Source organism: Canis lupus, chromosome 15 (assembly GCF_003254725.2).
Source record: "Canis lupus dingo isolate Sandy chromosome 15, ASM325472v2, whole genome shotgun sequence".
Taxonomy (NCBI): domain Eukaryota; kingdom Metazoa; phylum Chordata; class Mammalia; order Carnivora; family Canidae; genus Canis; species Canis lupus.
The window spans coordinates 48,135,341-48,155,591 of record NC_064257.1 but is presented as its reverse complement, the minus strand read 5'-3'; positions in this window follow the sequence as shown (position 1 = coordinate 48,155,591).

Sequence of the window (20,251 nt, the reverse complement as noted above, 5' to 3'; positions counted from 1 at the left end):
CAGATAAGTTAGTGGTAGGTTGGAGATAGATATGAGGTCAATAGATGCTTTGTTTGTTTGTTTCTAAGTTGAATGATTTGCTGAGCAGGAGTTAGATACTCTGATTAATTCTTTGGGAAAAGTTCTACAGTTATTCATCATACTTGGTATAAAATGCAATTCAAGTTTTTGTTTCCATATTTAGATTTAGTATATAAATCAGGGATCTTGTTTGCAAGCAATAGAAACTGACTCTGGCTGATATAAGTGGAAAAGGAAATGGTTGAAGGCAATCAGTGACTAACTGAATTGTGGATGGCTGGAAAGCCAGGCTTAGACAATAGGAGGAAGAAGGAGGCAGCACATGGCATCACAGATACAATCATGCTACGGAATCAGTCTTAGAGATACAATTGCCATCACTGATGAGCTCTGAGTGCCTCTTCTGCCTATGCCACTCCTGGAGGATGAATGCTTTTGCCAAAAGATTCTCTACCACCCTCCCCTCCTTCTTTGTGCCTTATTCAAAGATCTGTGATGGGGTAACTAATTGGTTGACCTAACTACTTGCCGGTCTCCTGGCTGCAGGGGAAGCTGGGAAGCAATCGACTTTTAGAGTGAGAGGCACCTCCTACAAAAACTGGTATGGGAGTTCAGATGTGAAGCGGACAAAGGCAATGATTAAAACTACTTGCATATATCTACCATGTTTAGTTTCTCAAATATAACTTTTTTTTAAAAGATTTTATTTTTAAGTAATCTCTACACCCAATGTGGGATTCAAACTCACAACTGTTTGAATAGTCTGGATCAAGAGTCAGAGGCTCTACCAAGTGAGCCAGTCAGACACCCTTCAACTGTAACTTTTAATATTCATTAAAAAGTTGACAGGTAAGTCACTGTAATTCCAATGTGTATTTCAAAGGATATTGGATTATGTACAAAAATATAAAGTATTTAAAACTGCAAAATTACTAAAATATATAGAAACCATGGAAGAAGATATATTTGAATAGTAAAATCAGCTTCTGGGTCCTAAGAACTATTGCTAAGACAACCTAGGAAAATATAAGTGTTAAATAAGAATAGCTTTTTTTAAAATTTTTATTTATTTATGATAGTCACACAGAGAGAGAGAGAGAGTCAGAGACATAGGCAGAGGGAGAAGCAGGCTCCATGCAGGGAGCCCGACGTGGGATTCGATCCCAGGTCTCCAGGATCGCGCCTTGGGCCAAAGGCAGGCGCCAAACCGCTGCGCCACCCAGGGATCCCAAGAATAGCTTTTTAAACCATCACTCTTACCTGCTCTTTTTTTTTTTTTTTAAGATTTTATTTTTAAGTAATCCCTACACCCAGGATGTGGCTTGAACCCAAAACCCTGAGATCAAGAGTTGCATGGTCCACCAACTAAGCCAGCTAGGTGCCCCTCTTGCCTACTTTTTAATTTGAATATTAACTGTTTAATTTCATAAGCTAGAGTATACTTGTACATGTCTTTTGAGTGCATGGTATTGTCTGTAGTTGGTAAGAGGAATCAGCAAATTCATTTTTTATTTTTGTAAACCCTTTTGATATCAATTTACCATTTATTGAATATTTACTATGTGTTAGGCATTGCATGGAGTATATACATTTCTATCTATCTATCTATCTATCTATCTATCTATCTATCTATCTATCTGAAAGAGAGTATGTGCATGAGCAGAGGGAGGGGCAAAGGGAGAGAAGCAGACTTCATGCTCAACACCAGCTGGACCGGGGCTCCATCCCATAGAGCCATGATCCTAAGATCCTGACTTGAGCCAAAATCAAGAGTTGGATTGTTACACTGACTGAGCCACCCAGGCATCCCTATACATCTTTTTTTATCTAGACTTCACACCAAATCTTAAAGTCATTCCTACTCTACAAATAAGAAAATTGAGGCTCAGAGAAGCCAAGTAACTTGGTAAAGGTCATGCAGCTAGTCAATGCCATAACTAAAATTTTAATGGAGGCAAATTTGGGTACAATTTACCAATGAGTGTTATAGGGGCATAAAGGCACTCCAAAACCTTATCCAGGTCAATTCACTTCAAGGACAATCTTAATTTATGTACTAAGTTGGGAGACTAGATGCTAGCTAGATTTCTACATGATTTAGGTAAATGTCCATATGATTAATGTGTTAGATGGAATATGATGATCAACCACAAATATGACTTGACAGTTTGTCTTTAATTATTGAAATATCTCTAGCTCTACATTGATAGATGTGACAGTTTCCACATACCTCAAGCTGAAGATCTATTTGTGAAAAGTGGGTTTTGCCCAAATTATCTAGATTGCATGTTTATGCTCATCAAATGTATCCAATGAGCTTATTAGTGGGTCAAACAATTAGTAAAATAAATCATCAAGTTTCCAGTTTAATTAGAATACTGTCCAAATATATGAAGACCAGAACTGACTAGAAATTAGTCCTATTTAAGTCCTATTTAAGTGCAAATTGAGCAGACACGTTAACTTGTTTTGCATATATAGCTCTGATTCCAAATATTGTACAATCTTCATGCTTAGATTTTTGCATCTTACGATAGAACCTGACAATATGAATCATCATATTGGATAATATTACCCTCATGAATTAAAAAGAGAAAACATTTTCTACTGAAGAAAATAAAGACAGAAGTACATTAATTCCCATTCCATAATGACACAAAGGGGAACGCTTGCTGTTGGAGAAATTGAAAAGGAAATGGTCTTTGGAGAGATGAAAATGGAATTTATAACCTCTTAAGAGGATGTAGCTCTTTCCCCAAACCCTACCTCTGATTTTCTGCTCTTATTCAATCGTGACAGTGAAATCTATTGAAAGTGACATTTTTCTTGTCTGAACAGAGAGAAGAGGTACAGGTTACCAAGCCTCTCAGAGGGCTGTCTTGTCTTGAGCTAGAGAAGACACTCTTTACTCGTCACCTATGGGAGTTTCTGTGGGTCTGTGGAACCCCCTAAATCATGCACAAAATGCATTTAGGAATTCAGGAGTGTGTTTTTGGGAAGAGGTTCTCCAGTGTTCATCATTGACTCAGAGGAAGCTGTGGCCATGAAAGGGTAATCAACACTGCCCTTCAGCGGTGGTCCTGTCACCTGAGCTCCAAAGCCAACACTCTGACTCTGAATCAAAAGAGTTGTTTGGGTGCAGGGTTGGCATCAGTATGGTATTATTTGTTATTACAAATAACAAACATAGTGTTTTCAAGTATGTTAATGTAAATAATGCATTTAAGGAGAATTTTACAGTTTTCACATCACTTTTATCTTTATTTGCTCATCTAAAAATCACAGTAATCCTGTGCTAAGGCTTGATAATTTATATCATCTTCATTTTACAGCTAAGCAAATAAAAACCCAGAGGGAAAAAAGCAGTAAGTTGGTTATAGATGATTAAAAGATTTATAGGGATGAGTTTCCTTCCCTCAAGTGATTGGCCTGGGAGTATATATCTGACTCAAACTGGGTCAATCAGAAGTTCTCCGTGAACATTTGGAAATGTGGCCAAAAATCAAATTGTTTGCCCAATTTGGTTCTGCCTATCATCAATAGGAAGCAGGGGGAGGGGTGAAAGGGGAGAGAGAAAGGGGAAGAGGGGTAGGGAGAGAAGGGAGGGACGGAGGGTAGGAGGTGAAGGGGACCAGAGATTGAGAACTGTTCTGAAGTCCTGACTTCGGGCTGGCTGTCTTCCCCTGGGTCCCTGAGAGAGCTTTGCATTGGTGACAGCACTTGGAACAGAAGTTGAATAGACTAGAGAATATACTTTTAATTTTTCTTGGAATATAATGTTTGAAGGTGAAGCAAAGAACTTACCAAACATAACTGATTGAAATAGCGGTCCTACTTGATCCAATGTTTGCAAGAATCATAAAAATAACATGCAAAAATCACTGAAAGGGAATTCCAATCTCATCCTGGTCTCTTGAGGATCCGTTTACAACCCATAAGAACAATTTTTTAAAAGCCATTTTCATCTGACTCTCAGTTTCTCATGCCTATTTTGGAACTACTCACATGACAGATTAAAAAACTCCCTTGGGACGCCTGGGTGGCTCAGCAGCTGAGCGTCTGCCTTGGCTCAGGGTGTGATCCTGGGACTCCAGGATCAAGTCCCACATTGGGCTCCCTGAGAGGAGGCTGCCTCTCCCTCGGCCTGTGTCTCTGCCTCTCTCTCTCCGTGTCTCTCATGAACAAATAAATACAATCTTTAAAAAAAAAAAAAAAACTCTTCCTTATATTTCAACATGTGTGGATTTATATCTCATTGTTCTCACTCGCCTCCACCCCTTCTTTCCTCTCTTGTTCTTTCCTTCTCGTTATCTTTATTACACATCACAATAAATAAAAATAATAAATAATTCCTCCCTGGAAACCTGGAAGATGGTAGGGAGAAATTTTGAGAAAAACTGATAATTTTTAAATGTAAGGAAATGTCACTACAACAAATATGTTTATAATAATTTTCCTTTTTCTTTTTTTTTGGCCTAAACTGGTATGAACTAGTTTCAATTATTTCTTAAAAAAAAAAAAAAAAAGAGTTCTAAGTAATATGTTCATGGAGAAAGTGGCAGAACTGAGGGGAGAAAGCTGGTCTTTTGATTCAATATCTGTTCTTTTTACATACCCTCGCTATGTCTGCATAGATTTCTTTTGGCAGGGAATTGAGGGAATAATTCTTCTTCTTCTTCTTCTTTCTTCTTCTTCTTCTTCTTCTTCTTCTTCTTCTTCTTCTTCTTCTTCTTCTTCTTTCTTCTTTCTTCTTCTTCTTCTTTCTTCTTCTTCTTCTCCTTCTCTTCCTCCTCCTCCTCCTCCTTCGTGTTCTTTTAAAGATATTTTATGTATTTGAGAGAGAGAGAGAGAGAGCGAGCACAAGAGGGAGGGACAAAAGTACCAGTAGGAAGCCAGATGTAGGGCTTGATCTCACGACCTGAGTGGAAACCAAGAGTTGGGCACTTAACCAACTGTACCACCCAGTTGCCCCAAGACTGGGTACTTCTTCTTCTTCTCCTTTTTTTTTTTTTTTAAGATTTTATTTATTTACTCATGAGAGACAGAGACAGAGAGAGAGAGAGAGAGAGAAAGAGAGAGGCAGGCTCCACGCAGGGAGCCCGACACGGGACTCGATCCCAGGTCTCCAGGATCACACCCTGGGCTGAAGGAGACACCAAACCACTGAGCCACCTGGGCTGCCCCCCAAGACTGGGTACTTCTTAAACATTTTTTATATCTTTTACTAGTCTGTGAGTACCACTAGAGCAGGTTTCGTGTCTGTCCTGTTCACTTCTGTATTTTCTATGTCTAGCACATTGTTGGTTTGCAAATAATTGTTGATGCTGAAGGAGTGACTGAAGGAATAAAAGAAGGAAATAAGCCTCCATCTTCAATATTTAAAAAAATATAATAATCTTGGGGTGCCCAGCTGGCTCAGTGGGAGGACCATGTGGGGCAGCCCGGGTGGCTCAGTGGTTTAGCACCACCTTTGGCCCAGGGTGTGATCCTGGAGACCCAGGATCGAGTCCCGCATCAGGCTCCTTGTATGGAGCCTGCTTCTCCCTCTGCCTGTGTCTCTGCCTCTCTCTCTGTGTTTCTCATGAATAAATAAATAAAATATTAAAAAAAAAAAAAGGAGGAGCATGTGACTCTTGATCTCAGGGCCATAAGTTTGAGCCCAACGTTGGATGTAGAGACTACTTAAGTAAATAAAAAAATAAGAATATAATCTTATTTACATCTTATAATCTTATTTACATTTGTGGAGTTTCTTGACAGGAAAATGTAATAAATATAAACTGTATAATTGCCATTGCTATTAAATTTATGTTGCCCTACAGAATAAAATATTAAATTTCAGTTAATTTTTCATTATTATTCTTATTTTTTTCTTTCCCTTGTGGTTTATATCTCAAAGGAAACTTTTCCAATTAACTGTGATTTCTGTTGAAAGCTCTTTACTCAAAGAGGGCAATCAGTCTTATCTTCAAGTTACGGCTTTTGTGTTACATGTTAACACAAAAGGGAGTGGAAGCTAATTTTGCTAATCGGAAACAGCTCTAGTTACATAGCTCAAGCCTAAAAATATGGGCTGGGCTATAGATATGGGGAAAGATTGATGAAACAATATTTCAAGCCATGTTTTCTACATATGTTGCAATGAATCTGTATTTGTATTATGATGAATACAAATCATAATTGACTTGGTTGAAAGCCCGATGAGTGTATCGTGTCATAGTGATAATTGCATTGGACTGAGGAAAAAAAAAAACAAAAAACAAAACAAAACAACACCTTCCTTGGGACTTGAAAAACCTTAACTTCCTGCTCTTATAGCTCAACATTTGTAGCAAAAGCTACTTAACCTTTTTTTTTTTTTTTTTTAATTTATTTATGATAGTCACAGAGAGAGAGAGAGAGGCAGAGACACAGGCAGAGGGAGAAGCAGGCTCCATGCACCGGGAGCCCGACGTGGGATTCGATCCCGGGTCTCCAGGATCGCGCCCTGGGCCAAAGGCAGGCGCCAAACCGCTGCGCCACCCAGGGATCCCCGCTACTTAACCTTAATATATATTTTATTCTATGAAACTCCTTCCTAACCTATAATCCCAAAGGACCTAAATTTTTTCTCCCAGGGACTCAGGGCTTCCTGTTTCTCTCCCCAGCCATCCTTAGATCTTAGATTCAGAAGGAGATAGACATAATTTTCCAGGGGCAAGAAAGAATCATGCTAAGCCTAGTTTCCTTCTTGATCTCTCAAATTGGGTGGAGGTCAGCGTTGAGCAGTTGGCTTCAAAACTTAACTCTGATACCTCCTAGTTTTGTGACTTCTAGCAAGTTAGTTACCTCCTCTGTTCCTAAATTTCCACAACTGTAAAATAGAAATAATGGTGCCTATACAGGTTTATTATTGAATGTTAAATACCTGACACATAGTAGACTTCCACAAAGAGTGCATTCTCCTTTTCCTCCTTAGTGCCTCTTCACTCAGTTTTATCTCTCCATGAAGGAGAGCTCGTGACTTTCACTAAATCTTCTGAGATTTTCCTCCAGAAAGAATATTTTCCTTTGCCTCTTGGAAACAACTGCAGAAGCTTACTTCTTGCTACACCCATATCTCCAGGAGCACTGGGACTCCAAAGCCTGATGAGGTTGTAGGGAAAACATTAAGCTCAGAAATCTCTAACCACCCTTTTTTACATCAAGCCCTGGAATACTAAGTTATAGGCAGTCAACGATTTTGATACCTACTCTTAAAAAAAAAAAAGATTTATTTATCTATCTTAGAGAAAGAGAGAGAAAGAGCACATGCACGCATGAGCAGGGAGGCACAGAGGAAGAGGGAGAGAATCCTTAAGCAGATTCCCTGGTGAGGGCAGAGCCCGAACCCTGGGCTCAATCCCAGGACCCTGAGATCATGACTTTATTTTTTTATTTTTATCTTTTTTTAAAGATTTTATTTATTTATTGATGAGAGACACAGGGAGCAAGAGAGAACACAGCAGAGACACAGGCAGAGGCATGGAGCCCGACATAGGACTCTATCCTGGGTCTCCAAGATCAGGCCCTGGGCTGACGGCAGCACTAAACCGCTGAGCCACCCGGGCTGCCCTGAGATCATGACTTTAGCTGAAACCAAGAGTTGGAGGCTTAACCAACTGAGCCACCCAGGTGCCCCTCTACTTTTTTTGTATAAGGAGTTCATAAGGTACCATAAGATCATAGGTTGCAACAGGTGATGATACAGTTTTTGAGAAAAAAAAGATGATCTTTAAAATAATTTAATAATAATTTAGACTTGCCTATTAAGAAAATTTGCCCAAACTGGGATGAATTTTTAGCAGAGAGTGGGTATTAGGTCAATGAAAATTTTGCATTGTGCTAAAAACTTCATCTAGATCATTTCACACACAGAAAAATTACTTTATTGATGACTGTGGCTTATTACATCTGCTGAGATATAAGCAAAAAGTTCTAACTTTAATTTGGACTGTAGTCACTAATTCTCTCAGATTCTCTGGTTCTTTGTAAAAGGGAGGAATTGAATCTCTGCCAAAACAAAGCCTCTTTTAACATTCGTACTATTTTGTTTTCCATTTTAATCCTTTTTTCTACCTCGGGTAGCATGGCCAAACATCTCAGTTTGCTAAGAATGGTCTTGTTTGGAGACTGTTGTTTTGATATAATTATTAACAGAATCTCTTTCCCTACCAAAGGTGGTTTGGACAATGACGTTTTATCAGTACTGACCTGAGGGCATTACATTTGATATTTTACCTTTGGAATTGCAGAAGAAAAACTTGTAGTCTCAGTCTTTCCTTTAGAATAGTTCTATGGATGGAAGTCATAATTTGGAGGAGCTGGGAGGGAAAATTTATGCCTTTATTATATCTAACTCTCATTGTCTTTCAATTATGAATTCAAGTAACAAATCATAGCACTATTAGCACTCCCGTGACTTTGCTATCAAGAAAAATCACAGATAGTTTCATCTCACATGACAGTTATTCCAGATACTGAAAAAGATCACTCCTTCCCATTATTATTTTTATTTTTTTTAAGATTTTATCTTTAAGTAATCTCTATACCCAGTGTGGGGCTGGAATTTACAACCCCCAGATCAAGAGTAGCGTGCTCCACCAACTGAGCCAACCAGGCGCCCTACTCATTATTACCTTTAAATTAGATCATAGGAGATCGTGATCTTTGCATCTACAGATATTATGCAATGTTGTAAGCCAGCTATTGGTCAGCTCTGTACCTTCACCAACACGAAGTTACATATTCTTACAGCTGCATCGCCCTATAATATTCTGGTAGACATTTACACTATTTTGCAGGATTGTTGTTAGTCAATATGAAGAATTATTTCTTAAAATTTTGCAAAACTGGAAAGTTTAAATAAGAATTCTTAATTCTCTGTAAGGCAACAGGGCCTTTTGACCATAGCACATGAGTCTTAATGTCACCTTAATGGATACTCTTGGAAATCTACAATCTTTCCAGCCTAAGTGCTAATATGGAACATCTTGGCAACTGTCAGTGCTGGATGCAATGCTTTACCCTACGGAGATGAGACACAAAGTTCTTTGTCAATCTCTTTGAAAAGAGAAACATCTGGAAAGTTTTAGAAGTTATTTTATCTTAATGCCATCAAAGTTGAACCATGGACCATCATTCCTTTTTCTTTCTGATACAAAGTATGTTAAGATGATGATCTAGCCAATCATTAGTCTAGTCTTGGGTTATAAACAAAACAAAACAATTGTAGTTTAATATAAAACCCCTTGGAAAGTTCAGGTGTTTCTTGACAGACACTATCCTTGTCTTATAAAGTAGCTATAAAAGCTTAATCTCTTTGTAAGAATTTATCTTTACAAGTCAGCATTTTCAACACCTGTAATAAATAGAACAAAAAATTGAAATCAGTTGTTTTTTATTTATTCATTTTAAAATTTTTAATTTAATTTTTTATTTTTGAAATCAGTTGTTTATCCAAGATATGCCTATAGCTTTTTCAAAGACCTCTAAAAATCTTAATGTTTTTAAAAAAACTTTAAAATTTTGGGGCACCTGGGTGGCTCAAATGGCTAAGCGTCTGCCTTCAGCTTGGGTCATGATCTCCAGGTCCTAAGATCAAGCCCCACATCAGGCTCCCGGCTCAGTTGGGAGTCTGCTTCTCCTTCTGCTCCTCCCTTCCACTCGTTCTCTCTTGTGTTCTCCCACTCAAATGAATAAACAAACTTTTAAAAAATACTTAAAAAAATTTTTTTGAGAGAGAATGTGCCTACATGCTTGTGCAAGTGGTAGGAGAGCGGCAGAGGGAGAGAGAGAATCCCAAGGAGGCTCCATGCTCAGCAGGAGCCCTGATGCAGGGCACAATCTCAGGACCTGGAAACCATGACCTGAGCCAAAATCAAGAATTGGATGCTTAACTGACTGGGCCACCCAGGCACCCCGTCCATCTTACTGTTCTTTTTTTTTTTTTTTTTAAGATTTTATTTCTTTATTCATGAGACACAGAGAGAGAGAGAGAGAGAGAGAGAGAGGCAGAGGGAGAAGCAGGCTCCATGCAGGGAGCCCCACGTGGGACTCGATCCGGAGACTCTAGGATTACGCCCTGGGCTGAAGGCAGGCACTAAACCACTGAGCCACTCAGGGATCTCCCATCTTAATGTTCTTATTCAATCTAGCAACAACAGCCTTTCCACTGTTTTTATTTATTTATTCATTTTTGTTTTAAGAAGTTTTAAAGTGGGGATCCCTGGGTGGCTCAATGGTTGAGCATCTGCCTTTGGCTTAGATCATGATCCCAGGTTCACGAGATCGAGTCCCACATCGGGCTCTCTGCACGGAGCCTGCTTCTCCCTTTCCCTGTGTCTCTGCCTCTCTCTCTCGTGTCTCTCATGATTAATAAATAAAATCTTTAAAAAAATGTTTTAAAGTGAATTCTACAACTAACATGGGGCTTGAACTCACCACCCCAAAATCAAGAGTTGCATGCACTATGAATTGTGCCACTCAGGTACCCCCAACTGTTTTTAAAGATAAATTTATTTTCAATTTGTCTATATTTTAATTATTTTCTTCGTTGATGTATTAATAAAACACAAAATATTATATCACACATTTGTTTTTCAAAACTATATTGATAACTATATAATTGGTTTGTCTTGTAATTCTATTTTATTTTTCACACTTAAAAACTTTGTTCTGAAAGGGATCCATAGCTTTATCAAACTGTTGCTAGATTGCCAACAAAGTCCATGACACACACACACAAAAGGTTAAGAAAACTGGCTTTGGAACTAAATCTCAAAGTAGAAACTTCTAGGAGGCACAGTAGGCAACCTTCCATCTATTCACTGCCTAGAATTATAAAGTTTTAGCTATGGAAAGGACTTTGAATAGAACACCTATTATACAGGTCAGGTATACATTATGTCAGCAAATTGTTGGAAACGGCCATTACCATAGAGAAATACAGGTAAAGTTCTAAGAATGGTCAGAAGAAAGAGAGACCACTATCTATTAAGGGACACGAGAAAAAGTGTTATTTCTGTTGGTTTTGGCAGAATGTGTAAGATCTGAGTATTTTCGGTTGGGAAATTTATGTTAAGGTCATTCATAGACTTACCTGAAACAGAGACTTTGGAGCCACCTTTGATTTCATCTTAGCCCATATCTGTGATCAAGTCTTATCATTTTTGCTTCCTTCCTATTTCTTATAACCAATCCCTCCTATTCATCCCCCATGATCTTGCCTGGCTTATTACCAGCCCTACTGGAACAATCTGCTACCTGAACTTCCATCTCCTCTCCTGCATCCCTCTACACAGGCTATCCTAACCACAGTGACAACAGTAGGTTGTTGGTTTGCAGCAGTAATGTTAAAGAAATGGTTGAGTTTTAGTATTACACATATGATATAAGCCCCACATTAAAATTTTGAATGTTCATATACAACATGTATGTTAAAATTGAAGAGGATACACTAGAGTAGCAGCTATTAATCTTGGCAACACATATAGTCACCAATACAGCTATTAAAACCATAGAGCTGTTAAAAGGTCCTGATGCAGGAGCCTTGCCCCCATGGTTCTGATAATTCCCATCCAGACTGAGCTCTTGAACTGCCATCCCTGTTCCTGTCTGCCCCTCTGGTTTTCACATTTATCATGCCCCACCTTGCACCCCATCAAAGTCGTGGCTCCTCAAATTCCCATGATGCATTGCACAATGTCCTGCTATGTGGTGTACTTTTCCTCCTCAACTATTCATTTTTTTTAAAGCCTCTTTACCAGGAAGAATTTTAAGTCTTCCCTAGGTAAAATTGTCCATTCTTTCTCCTTTTTGCCTCTTCTCTGATCTGAATGTTCTTGTATCATAGCAACTGTGTGTATTTTAATGTGTCCCTCCCTACCTCTCACTAATAATGACATTGCAAAGGAAGCCATTTCCCACATGTCATTTTTAAATATATGTATTTTTTAAAGACTGTATTTATCTACTTATTTGAGAGAGGGAAACAGAAAGCCTGTGTGAATTGGGGTGGGGGCAGGAGCAGAGGGAGAGGGAGAAGCAGACTCCCCACTGAGCCAGGAGCCAGGAGCCTGGGGGCAAGGCTCAGCACAGGACCCCAGGATCATGACCCCAGCTGAAGGCAGCTGCTTAAGGGTCTGAACCACCCAGGCTCAGGTGCCCCTAAATATATTTTTAATGATTTCAAAACCTTACATGCACAGCACTACTATGTAGAAATATTACTCTTAAACTGGAGTGAAATTTGACTTTTATCTATATTTGCTTACATAGTACCTTATTTATCAATCCCATTTTATAGTAGTATAAATAATAAGATCCTGTTTTTCTCACAGACCTATTTGTAATAAAACATGTATGAGAACTCAACTGGGAATTTTGAAAAATGTGTCCTCATTATTATTTCTTTAAACCATCGGAATCATTATAAACATAGCATGATAACGTTTCTATCAAAGTAGCAGTAAGCCCAGATGCCAATCTTTTATTTTGCTCTGGAGTTTCATATCAACACAAATCAGAGAAGTGGCAGCTGCTGCTTTCACAAGTGGTGGAGTCCCCTGGCAGATGGGACCAGCTTAGCTTTGGACCCTTTGGAAGCTGTGGGAGTAGTACATTCTGAGCTTGCATTTGCAATGCTGGGCAAAATTTGCAAAATGGCTTTTCAGCAAGGAGTCTGTATTTGCATACTCAAATTAGATCAGTACAAATGTGAATGCCTCCAACCTGGTTTCCATGTCAAATCATCACCCTCTGACAACACTGACCAGTGTTGTCCCCACTGACAACACCGACAGATCTATCTTGATTATTCATTATAACCTCTACATTTGAAAGTTGAAGCTTAAATTTTGTTATTTCCTCTATTTCTTTATGCTTTTTAAGTCATTAATCACAGTCAAGAGAACATTAAGTTCCCACTGCATTCTCTTATAAACTGTCAAGGATATATACCCCTCAAATAATTAAACTTATGGGAAATATTTTTAAATGGACTTATTTCCCAGGTAAAAGTTTTGCTGAATTTTTATCTCAGTGATAAAGATCTTACAGTACTAGATCTACTATTAGATCTTACAGTAAAGCTGTAATGAACAATCGCAATTCTATAAGAATTCCTACTTTCTATATGCTACTTTAAAAATGTGATTAGGGGCAGCCCGGGTGGCTCAGTGGTTTAGCGCCCCCAGGGCGTGATCCTGGAGACCCGGGATCGAGTCCCACATCGAGTCCCACATCGAGTCCCACATCGGGCTCCCTGCATGGAGCCTGCTTCTCTCTCTGCCTGTGTCTGCGCCCCTCTCTCTGTGTCTCTCATGAGTAAATAAATAAAATCTTTAAAAAAAATGTGATTAGAAGACAACCTACATCAGAATAAATTGCAGATTTTTGCTTCATTCTTAATGAGGAATTTGTACTCCATGTGATTAGTTATTTTAAGTAGGCTTCATGCCCAACATGGAGCTTGAACTCACAACTCTGAGCTTGAACTCACAACTCTGAGATCAAGATGTGAGCTGAGATCAAGTTGGATACTTAACCAACTGAGCCACCTACGTGCCTCATCCATGTGAATTCTATGAACCGTAATGTTTGAGAATTACTGCTCTAAGTCATTTTGAAAATGACACCCTCCAGATAAAAGAGCATTTTAAAATTCCCTTTTCACAGTCCATTGGGTGCAACTCCAGCTTCTGCTAGCACTTTTGCTTCTCATGTTGGTTTGGCCATATTTATGCCTCAAGATTCTAATACCGATAGCAGGGATTTAGTTCTATGTGGCCAAAGATAGAATCCAGTTATTACTAACCTCCTAATTGGCTGCTTTTCTTTTGTAATTTCTTTTCCATTTGACATCTTTAACTCCAAATCTTAGTTTCTTAAAATATGGTTATTCTCTTGCTTAGTCAGCTGCAAGTATTCTTTTAGAAACAGCAAGAACTCTTAAAAAAAAAAATTAAAGCCCATATGTTTTAATATTAGTGTTTTAATGCCTGTCCAATCACTACCTAGATTCTGTTAGAAGACCATTGGATAATAATGATAAATGCCTGTGAAGAATTATGATAATTATTCAGTACAGAAATCCTTCACTATCCCTGCTTTCATAATTTTAATTGACTTCTCTCTTTAATTCCAAATGTATGTCTGTTATATATTTACAAAAAGTTTCATTTTTATCATTATTGCCAAGTAGTTTATAGCAATTGTCAAAAGGCTGTGGAGCATTTAGATGACCACAACTTTTTTTAAGATTTTATTTATTTATTATTATTAGATTTTATTTATTTATTTATTTATTTATTTATTTATTTATTTGAGAGACAGGGAAAGAGGAAGAGAGAGAGAGAGAGGCAGAGACACAGGCAGAGGGAGAAGCAGGCTCCATGTGAGGAGCCTGATGTGGGACTCGATCCCAGGGCCCTAGGATCACACCCTGGGCTGGAGGTAGACGCTCCACCGCTGAGCCACCCAGGCGCCCCACCGACCATACCTTTTTAAATACAGGGTTTCTCTCTTCTTTTCTTAGTTAACATGCCTGAAATTACATATTTCTATAAGAAGACTCTTCATAGTCTTACAATTTCATATATGCTCTGAAGAGAAACCAGAGTATAGTTACCTTGCAAAAGAGCCCTCAATAACAATTTAACATTTCCTGCCCAAAACCCTAGGTTGTGGTAATTTTCAAACATTGTATAAAATGACACACATTCCATATATGAGGTGTGATTAAAACATAAGACAAGTCACACGTGAAAATGGCTCTCATTACTTTATAATCACACCTCATACATAATCTTAGGCAATCAGTCATGGAATATAATTTTAAAACCTTCACCCTATTGCCCACCTACCTCTAATCCAACTTCCCCTCAGGCCACCCCGAGGTGAGAAAAAGTAGATTGCCATCCAAAGACATCTGGTTTGGAATGTAGGGGGGCAATCAAACACCCTTGGGTGGATGTCAACGGGGATCTGCCACCACTAAAAACTCAGCACTTCTGTGGTCTTGAAATTATTTCTGGCTGTTCCACGTAGGGGCAGCTGAAGGCAAAATCATGTAGTCAGTGACGTCTGGTTTCTGCACTTCTGCCCTGGTTTCTAGACCTGCCGTTTGGCACATCTGAGGGTCCTCCTCCCTGACTTGTGCCGCACAGACAGTCCTGAATCCATCAGGATTGCCAAGCAGTATTGAGTATGAGTATTATCTCATTTCAATTCTGACCCATCAACCTGTGGCCATCTCTGTCCTGTCTCATCATTTGGTTCATTTCAATTCACAAGAATTGAACAATTTATGCTGGGAAGCTATTACGTGCCAGGCACAGCGCTTGGTGCTGTAGGGATGAATTTTTAAAAACCATGGCATAAAAAAAACAAAAAAAAAAAAACAAAAAAAAAACCATGGCAGAGCTTCGTGGAATTTGTGATTTAGCTGGACAAGACAAATGAACAAATTTAATTACCTAAAGTTAAGATGATTTGTTCAAGTAATTGATTATATTCAAAGAGTTGAAACAGTGCTTGGTAAATGCTCAGTATTTTTTCATGAAATAGAAATATTCTAAGTGCTAAGCTAGAGGTGTACACTGGGTACCATAGGAACATGATGGTTCAAGCAACATATCCTGAAAAGATCACAAGTGAGCTAAGTCTGAAGAGGATGAGTCAGTTATTCAGGATAAGATAGGCTGAAAAGGCACTTGGGCAAAGGGAAGAATTTGAGCAAGACATGGAGGTTTTAAATAACACCGTGCGTGTGAGGACATTTTAACAATTGGGTTTTATAAGACTTTAAGATATAAAGCAAGGAAAGGTAGGAGATGAGACTAGAGAGGGATATAGGTGTAAGGTTAAAAAGTATCTTATATGCCTTACTACATCAGAGTGTATTTTATTTGTAGTCAAAAGAAAGTCCCTGTCATATTTGCTTTTTTTTTTTTAAGATTTATTTATTTTATTTTAGAAAGGGGGGGTGCAGAGGGAGAAGGGAGAGAAAGAATCTTAAGCAGTCTCCCCATGGAGCATGGAGCCTGACATGGGTTTGATCTCAGGACTCTGAGATCACAATCTGAGCCGAAACCGAGAGTTGGATATCAACTGACTAGGTTTCCCAAGTGCCTCCCTCAGTTTTTTTTTTTTTTTTTTTTAAGATCTCTGTACATTTAGTAATAGATTGGAGGGAGACAAGAATAGAAGCAGAGTGTACGTTTCGGAGGCTACTGCAATCAGTGAAGCTAAAGATTGGCAGTACAGATGATGGCCTGAGCCAGGATGAAGGTGATAGCTATCAAATCTGATGGATCTACCCCTGTTCCTGAGGTAACAAGCCTTTATATGGCAAAGACCTTTTCTCTTAGGTAAAATATAGATATTCCCTTGACCTTGGTTTTCAAGAAACTCAGAACTGAATGTTTGCTTACTATTATACACACAGATTAAAATGGCAAGTGGTTGGGCAGCCCAGGTGGCTCGGTGGTTTAGCACTGCCTTCAGCCTGGGGCCTGATCCTGGAGACCTGGGATCGAGTCCCATGTTGGGCTCCCTACATGGAGCCTGCTTCTCCCTCTGCCTGTGTCTCTGCATCTCTCTCTCTCTCTCTCTCATGAATAAATGCATAAAATCTTTAAAAATAAATAAATAAATAAATAAATAATAAATAAATAAATAAATAAATAAATAAAATAAAATGGCAAGTGGTAAAATTATCCCAACCATCCCACTCGATTTCAATATACAGATGGTCCCTAATTTTTGATAGTTTGATGCATTGATTTTTTCAGCTTTATAATGGTGCAATCTGTATGAATTCAGTAGAAGTCCTGCTTCAAATTTTGAAGTTTGATCTTTCCCCAGGCTAGCAATATGTGGTAGGACACTCTCATGTGATGCTGGGCAGCAGCAGCTGCAGCTCCCTGTCAGCCACATGCTCATGAGGGTACACAACTGATAAACTCACAACCATTCTGTACTCATACAACCATTATGTTTTTCACTTTCAGTACAGTATTCAACAAATTACATGAGATATTCAATATTTTATTATAAAGTAGATTTTGTGTTGTGATTTTGCACACCTGTAGGCTAATGTAAGAGTTTTGAGCACATTTAAGGTAGGCTAGACTATGTTATGATGGTCAGTGGGTTTGGTGTATTAAATGCATTCTTGGCTTACAGTATTTTTAATTTACAAAATGTTTATTGGAACATAACTCCATTGTAAGTCAAGTAAGATGCGTATATATTTTAATTTTACATTTTTTTGTTGTGATAATTTATATACAAGAAAGTGCATAGATATTAAGCATGCAGTTTGATGAGTTTTGAAAACTATATATACCAATGTAAACAATTAGCCAAAATGAGATTTAGGGTATTTCCATCACCTCAAAATATCTCCTCTTGTCCTTTCAAGTCAATTCTTTCTGTTCCAGGCAACCACTTTCTGATTTCTGTTACCATACATATGGTAGTTACCATGAGTCGTTGACTTTTTATAAGTGAAGTTATATACATCACAACATATCACAATAGATCTCCTTTTGCATCAGGCTCCACTCAATATTTTATTTGGGAGATGTATCCACATTGTTGATTTTTTAGTAATTTGTTTCTTTTTATTGCTGATAGTATTCCATTCCCTTGTTAATGAACATTGAAGTATTTCACTTTTTTGACTACTAGGAATTAAGTCTGCTATACACTGTCTAATAAAAGTTTTTTGTTGTTGTGGTTTTGTTTTTGTGGACTTAGTTTTAATTTTCCTTGGGTAAATGTTTAGGAGTAGAATTACTTGGTTTTAAGATAAGCTTAGATAGAGTTTCTTATAAAGAAACTGTCAAACAGTTTTCCAAATCCTCATTAGTATTAATTCATTGCCAGTCTTTCTGATATCAGCAATTTAGTGGGTATGAAATTGTTACTTTATATTTTCCTTTTTTTTTTTTTAAAGATTTTATTTATTTATTCATGAGAGACACACACAGAGAGAGGGGCAGAGACAGAGGCAGAAGGAGAAGCAGGCTCCATGCAGGGAGCCCGACGTGGGACTCGATCCCCGTGTACCAGGATCACGCCCTTAGCTGAAGGCAGACACTCAACCACTGAGCCACCTGGGCTTCCCACTTTATATTTTCCTGATGGCTGATGATATTGTGTAGCTTTTCATGTGCTTGTTGGCCACTGTTAACATCTTTTGAAGTATCTATTTAAATGCTTTGTTATTTTTAAATTGGTTGCAATTTTCAAACTGCTTTGTAGGAGTTACTGGACATAATAAGTCTTTTGTCACATATGTATATTATAAATATGACCTCCCAGATTTTGTCTGGCCTATTTCTTTGCTTTAATAGTGTCTCTGATGAGCAGAAGTTTTTATTTTAATGAAGTTCATCTACGATTTTTTTTTCTTTTATGGTTGGTGCTTTCAATGTCCTACAAAAGCTTATGTTAAGTCATGAAATTATTCTATTACTTTTTTTTTAAAGAAATGTTATGGTTCTAATTTCTGTATAGGTCTATAATCTACCTTAGATTAGTTTTTTAATACAGATTGAAGTAGGAGTCTAGGTTCAATTTTTCCCATATGTATATTTGATTGTTTCCATTTGTTATAAAAATTTTCCTCTCCCATTGAATTGTACTGATTTGTTGAAGATCAGTTGACCAGATATATGTGGTTCTGTTTTTGGACTCTCTACTATTCTATTCCCTATAACTATTTGTTTACTCTATGATAATACCATTCTGTCTTGATAACTGTGGCTTTACAGAGATTATAATAGACAGGGGGGATGGGTAATCGGGTGATGGGCATTAACGAGGGCACTTGATGCAATGAGCTCTGGTATTATATGCAACTGATGAATCACTGAATTCTACCCCAGCAACCAATAATATATGTTAATTAAATTGAATTTAAATTAAAAATTAAAAAAATAATAATGTGTCTATCTTCATAAAAAATAGGCATCCATATGTTATCACAGTGTATGTTCACATAATAACACATTACTTCATAAAAGCCTAGGTAGCTTACAGAAGTACAATTCTATTTACCCTTTTTCTACACTTTTGCTACAATTGCCATAATTTTTTTCATACATACTTAATGCATTGCTAGTATTTTTTTTATTTTTATTTTTTATTTTTTTGCTAGTATTTTTTTTAAATGAAACTTTTTAAAATGAGACTTTATTTATTTTGGGGGAGGAGGGGCAAAGAGAGAGGGGAGAGAGAATCCCAAGCAGGCTCTGTGCCCAGTGCAGAGCCTGATGCAGGGCTTGATCTCATGACCGAGATCATGATCTGAATCAAAATCAAGAGCTAGAAGCTTAACAACTGAGCCACCCAGGTGCCTCACTAGTGTTTTTACTTTAAAGAACTAATCATCTTTTCAAGGGATTAAAAATTCCATATAAAGATATTTAAAAATAATTTTTTATATTTTTCTCCCATTTTACTATTTTCTAGTGCTCTTCACTCTTTTCTGCATCTCTGACCTTTCATCTGGTGTCAGTTCCTTTTAGCTTGAAGAATTTCTTTTCGCATTCCTTATAGCACAGGCCTGTTGGAGTTGAATTAGCTTTGTCTTTCCAAAAATGTCTTTATCTTTATTTATTATTTATTTATTTTAAAATATTTTATTTATTTATTCATGAGGGACAGAGAGAGAGGCAGGAACACAGGCAGAGGGAGAAGCAGACTCCATGCAGGTTTCTTCCTAGGTATCTTATGGGTTTGGTTGCAATCGTAAATGCGATTGATAACTTAATTTCTCTTTCTTCCATCTCATTGTTAGTGTACAGAAATGCCACTGATTTCTGTGCATTGATTTTGTATTCTGCCACATTGCTTAATTGCTGTATGAGTTCTGGAAATCTTGGAGTGGAGTGTTTTTGTTTTTGTTTTAAAGATTTTATTTATTTATTCTTGGGTAGCCCCAGTGGCGCAGCGGCTTAGCGCCGCCTGCAGCCCAGGGCGTGATCCTGGAGACTCGGGATTGAGTCCTATGTTAGGCTCCCTGCATGGAGCCTGCTTCTCTCTCTGCCTGGGTCTCTGCCTCTCTCTCTCTCACTCTGTATCTCTCATGAGTAAATAAAATAAAAATAAAATCTTAATAAAAAGATTTTATTTATTTATTCTTGAGAGACACACACAGAGAGAGATCTTCTACCCATCGCTGTTTCTGATGAAATGGCAG